Here is a 6,000-nt window from a genome sequence, read left to right as displayed (position 1 = left end):
ACAAGTAGAGGCCAAGCCACAGAGCACTGAAACAATCCCTTCGCTGTGCAACTGCCCATGGGTGTATGCAGATGGTGTGACTGCCCTTGTGCTGGGGTAATGACAGAGTATTTAACCTTGTCTTTTGTAAGCTCTCATTAAAACCTAGCCCCATGTGCACCTCCTGGTTATATGGTTGTGGTAGTGTAGGATTGTGTTTTTCTCATTAAGAAAGAAATGGATTTTCCTCTGTCTTGTGGACAGCCTCTCTAAGTTAGACACAGAGGACTGGTACAATGCATGCAAACTCCTTGTTGCTCTAACATTCAAAGGGTTTGGCTTTACTGCATCCTAATAAATAACTAAAATGTTCCATCAGTTCAGTAGCATGGGGAGCGAGAACAATGTATGACCAGATAATTAAATGTCTTGTCTTTAAGCAAGACACAAAGTCATTTTCAATAGAGGCTGCTAAACCAGATGCCCTTGCTCATCTGACATGCTTGCAGGGCTGTGTTTGGTATTCTGTGACAAGTGATTATGTGGGGATTTTGCTGGATGCAAACACTGAAAAAAAACCCTTGTTTATTTTGCACTTCTGGCTTACTCATCCCAGATATGACTTTTCCAGTCCTGTTGAGAGCCTTAGAGACCATGTGTAACTCCATTCAGCTCTGCCCTGGCTCAGCACAAAGGAAAAAACAATATACAGACATCTCTGCATATGCAGGAGTGTAGCCTCGTCCTGTGTCCCACAGGAGGAGAGAAGCCATTTGCTGTCTCCTCTGAGTAAAAAGGTGCTATAGGCCACGGACAAACAGCCCCTGGTCTGGCTTCACCCTATAGATCCTCCACTGAGTAACACTGAATTGCACAAGAGCAGGGCCAAATGTGGTACCTCAAATGACATGCTGGAATCTGAGAATCAACTATGCACAGAAATAAAAACTCATAATTATGGGTAATGAACACAGAAAAGCACCATCTTTCATTTCATTTCATTTTAGTATATAAATGTTGCGCTACAAAATTGGTCAAACCAGTAGCTAAAATAATTAATCTCAAGAAGGTAAACAGGATGCAGAAAGATGATAAAACAGCCAAATGCAAAGGACAGTCGTATCTTACTAATCTACAGTAATTCTTTCCACACCTCAACAAATAAAAGCTGGTACACCATTTTGGCTTGGATGTTTGTGACCAAATAGCACAAAAAAAAGAAAAAAAAAAAAAAAAAGGATTAAATAATGAGGCAGCAAAAATTGCTAATTATGCTTTACTTCCAGATGAGTGAAAGCTGTAGGGAATTATGCAGGGACTTAACGACTCACAGTCACCAGAGCAGCACAATACTACGTGAAGTCCCCAGATGCCAAAAGCAGCCTGATGCGTGTTGAGAGGAATGTCACGAGTACTCAGGCATACCTCACACAGGGCTTGACATGCATCAAAATCCACCCAAAAACAAAAGGACTCTCCTCTTTTTCTTTCACGCTGCCTCACAGCTTCCCATCAGTCACAGAGCTGCCTCCTACAAACTGCTCCTGAAAATGGCCTTTAATTGAAACAATTTTTTTGAAAGATGGCAGAAAATAATCTCCTCATGCTGCTCTCCTTTGTGGTCATGTGTCTGATTTTGCCTGGTTTGTACCTTGAGCTTGGTGGGCTTTGGTCTATGTGTCTGCAGAACCTGGCTGTGTGACACCCTGCTCCATTGGCCACGACTCCTGGCCAACACAGTGATGTGAATAAAACTGCATGAAATTGAAGCAGAACAACTTGAAAAGGGATTTGAGGATTCTTTTTAAATATGATGTAGAATTAACTGACCACCTTGGACAACCATGCCATAAGAAATCATTGAGATAGTTGACGCTCAGTGAGGATGAGGTGTTTAAAAATAAAAATCCAATAGCCTGTCTTTCTCAAAAAATAACTTTTTGTCTAATTTTTCCAACGTCACGAAGCAGTTGTGAAGATTCTGTGAAATGTCACCTCTAATATTACTTTCTAATTGTCCTTTTAAATATTTGCTGGGCTTCCCTTTGAAATACAATGTTTATCTCCAATTGCACTCAGAAATCGGACAGGAGGGCAGAGGGATCCTGGCTCTATGTGAGATGACAATTCCTCTTGCTCCCAGCAAAGCCTGTTTGGCTGCATTCACCAATTACACCAGATACTTTATGATCCCTCTAAATTCCAAATTGTTGAGCTGTTTTCCAGCTATTTGGACTGGAACACAACAGCGTTCCCAGGGAAATCCTGGTTTCAGAGCAGAGCCACACCTGGAGCGGTCGAGAGACCAGCAGCCGTGCCTGGGAATTTGCTCCTGAGCTCTCATCTCCTTTCCAACCTGTCTGCAGCCTTATGAGCAGAGGGGGAAAAAGGTCTCCGCTGGGATGCTGGATTCGCCAGCCGACAGGCAGGCGGAATCTGGTGCACATCGCGGTCCCAGATTGAAGATCGCATGTGACCCCCCAGCAGCCTCCGCATCTCCCGCCAGCTGCCTCCACGGCCAGAAGTGAGAATGTTAATAAACACCCAAATGAAAGGAAGTTGTTGGGTTGTAATTAACATATGCCATTAGTATCTGTCGCTTTGGCCGGCCGCAGCAGACAGGCTGAACCCATACATACAAATGAGTGTCTGCCCGAGCTGCGGGGAGGGGAGGGAAGAGATGATTTCATTGTAAGCATCTGATGCTGTCAGCAGCTTTAAATCACACGGGTACTTACTAACAAAAACAGTAACGACCATTGTGTCCTGGAACAATAATATGGCTTTTAAAACCTTGTTTTATTCAATAAAGAGTTTTGAATTCTTGCCTGCCCTCTTCTTTTCACTAGAGATGCTTGATTTAAAAGATATTCCAAGGGGGAAAAACAAAGGTCTGGCCCACCAAAGGTTGATCTGCACCTACAACTCTTTCACAACTCTCCCCAATGCCACTGCCAGTGGGACGGGTGACAGCACCAGTCACATGGGAATCACATCAACCTGCTTCCGAAGAACCTCAACAAGGTCTTCTGGAAGGTCTCTAATGAGCCCAGGTACACCTGTTCTGGCCAGGACCATTTTGCTGAAGCGATGATGGTGCTTTTCTGTGTTCATTACCCATAATTATCTTTGTATGGCTGTGCACTGCCTACCTCACCAATTCTTCTCACTTAGGGAGCCAAAAGATTAAAATGCACAGACAAGCCCCTGCCCATCGGCACTGTTGGAGACCTCCCCGTTAATTGCTGTCGCTCTTCCCTTGCTCCACAGAGATGTGGCAGGAACTGAAGGCTTAGCAGGTTTTATCCTCTCTAAAAATAAAGCTTCCGTGAATTCAAAAAATAATGGTAATTTGTAACCCCCAAATATTGCTGGAAGTTAACTGTATTTTTTTTTAGCCGTCTTAGTCCTCCTCTAGGTTTTAAAATGTTTATTTACATAAGCGATTAGTTCAAGTACCATCACTACCAAAACCAGCAGATCTAGGACTGCAAACGTGATTCTGCTGAATTGCTAAACTGCAGCAAAAAACAACAAAGTCAGAAACGCCTGGGCTGTTTTCCAAGACACGGGATTTATATGATCACATTCTGCATCTTGGTTCAGTCTGACAGAGTATTTTCCTACTTTCTGTATTGAAAGAGCTTCAAAGGTCTCTGCAGGAGTTTCCCTTTGGAGGCATTTGAGGTGGTAGATAATAATTAGACATTTCTATAGTGCAGAAGTGATTTTCTTTGCATTTCCCATTTCACAGGCAGAGCTGTGGTCAGCAACTCTGTCTGACTCAGCCTGTCATCTTCCTGCTTTTAAAACCCCACAATTCTTCTATTTACTGTCTTTTTTTTTTAAGTATTACTGCATCTGAAAAAAATCCTGTTCTGTTGTCCTTGCTTCCAGCTTTCCGCAGCAAAACTGCCACTGTCTCCAGCAGAAATTTCGTCCGAGTAGGAACTGCAGAAAACCCATAGATTCCTCCTCGGTTAGCAGGTCCAGCTGGATGTAGTCAGTGCTCCCTGAAATGGCCTGGGGAAAGCTGTGGGACTGTCCCCTTCAGCTGGCCCTGCTCCAGGGGAAAAGCTGAAGGCCAGATGGATGAGGAGCTGGCAAAGGAGGTGTTTGGATGGATGGTTTTCCCAAACTTCATGATAGAATCCTTAGAGGTGGTTGTGACAGTACATTCTCCTCTCCACACAGAGACGGACCCAGCCACTGGGTGCACAGTGAGGCTGCCAAGCGGGAGGCCTGGTTTTCCAGCCTTTACACCTCCCATCTCAGCCCTTATGTAATTCCCCCATTTTCCTCCTCCTTCACATCACAGCATGGGCAGGAGGCCAGTGCAGCCATCCTGCACCAACAAGACCACACTGTGGTTATCCTCACCACCTTTCACCATACCTTCATCGCTCAATGCCTTCTACTGGAAAGAAGACCCAGGCTGCCATCCTGGTTTCTCCAAGGACCCACCACCAGCTTCTGGCCCTACCTAGGGCTAGGGAGAAGTCAGGGTGCTGCACCACATCCCCAGGGGAATCAGGGAGCTGCAACCTGTATGGCCAGGCTTGCTTTGGTGCCACTGTACCGCTGTACTGCAAGATGGCACTGGAAGGATGTCTTCAGATGGAGACCTCGACATGCTATCAGATTTTTGGGTGGAGAAATATCCCTGTAATGCCACATCATGAAGCTGCTGCTTCTCACCAAAAGAATGCAATGGCACTTATTCCACCTTCAAGATCACAGTATCACAGTATGTTTGGGATTGGAAGGGACCTCAAAAGATCATCCAGTCCAATCCCTCTGCTGGAGCAGGAACGCCTAGGTGAGGTCGCACAGGAACATGTCCAGGCGGGTTTTGAATGTCTCCAGAGTAGGAGACTCCACAACTCCTCTGGGCAGCCTGTTCCAGTGCTCTGTCATCCTCACTGAGAAGAAGTTTTTTCTCAAATTTAAGTGGAACCTCTTGTGTTCCAGCTTGATCCCATTACCCCTTGTCCTATCATTGTTTGCCACTGAGAAGAGCCTGGCTCCATCCTCGTGGCACTCACCCTTTGTGTATTTATAAACATTAATAAGGTCACCCCTCAGTCTCCTCTTCTCCAAACTAAAGAGACCCAGCTCACTCAGTCTTTCCTCATAAGGGAGATGCTCCACTCCCTTAATCATCTTTGTTGCCCTGCGCTGGACTCTTTCCAGAGGGTAGGCTGGGGAAAAAAGCACTGGATTTGGCACCTGCAGTGAGAGCCTAGTTCTTCTGAGGTCTTCATCCAGCCTGGGAATAGATTTCAGAAGCTTTTTTTAACATCAAGAAAAAGGGGATAGTCTTGTACTGTGGATATTGTCCCCTGCATTAAGTCCAACCATCTGTAACAAGATTCTCAGGAAGAAAATTCAGCTGTTTTAAACCAAATTCCAAGACCAAGACCTAAACCTGAGAGAGCTTTATGGAAGCTGGTTTCACTAATTTTATCCACAAAAGCTCTTTTCTGGATAGTGTGAATGTTGTTTAACCTTTTTTTGACACTACCCTAAATATTTTAATGGGGAAGCTGTTCCACCCAAAAGCGGTTGTTCAGCTACACAAAGTTCAAAGGCACAAGAAGAAAAGGTTGCCAGTGAAAAGTTCCATTAGGAAGTAGATTTAATCTTATACTATGTATATTCATCATTGCTTAATATATTTAGTGCAGTGCCCAGGGCAACCCATTGCATGAGGTGGAGATACAGATCCAGCCTCAAGCTTTTTGCTCTCCATGGGTGCGTCTTCCGCCAGTCTGAGCCAGGGCTGCCACTGTCCTGCTACCCTCTCCATCCCCATGCTCCCATCTCCTCCATGAGCCAGCACTGATGTGTGCCTGGCCCATGGTGTGCACCTTCAGTCCTTCCACCAGCAAGAAACATCCCTGCAAGTAGTGGGGGGGTTGTTTTGTGCTGATGTGTCTTAGTGGCTCATCCCACCCCCACGCTGTCAGTGCAGCGGGGACTGAAATGGCATGGAGCTGCACCTTGGGCTTCACATGGGGA

Source organism: Patagioenas fasciata, chromosome 1 (genome assembly GCF_037038585.1).
Source record: "Patagioenas fasciata isolate bPatFas1 chromosome 1, bPatFas1.hap1, whole genome shotgun sequence".
Taxonomy (NCBI): domain Eukaryota; kingdom Metazoa; phylum Chordata; class Aves; order Columbiformes; family Columbidae; genus Patagioenas; species Patagioenas fasciata.
Note: the sequence above shows the minus strand (reverse complement) of the source record.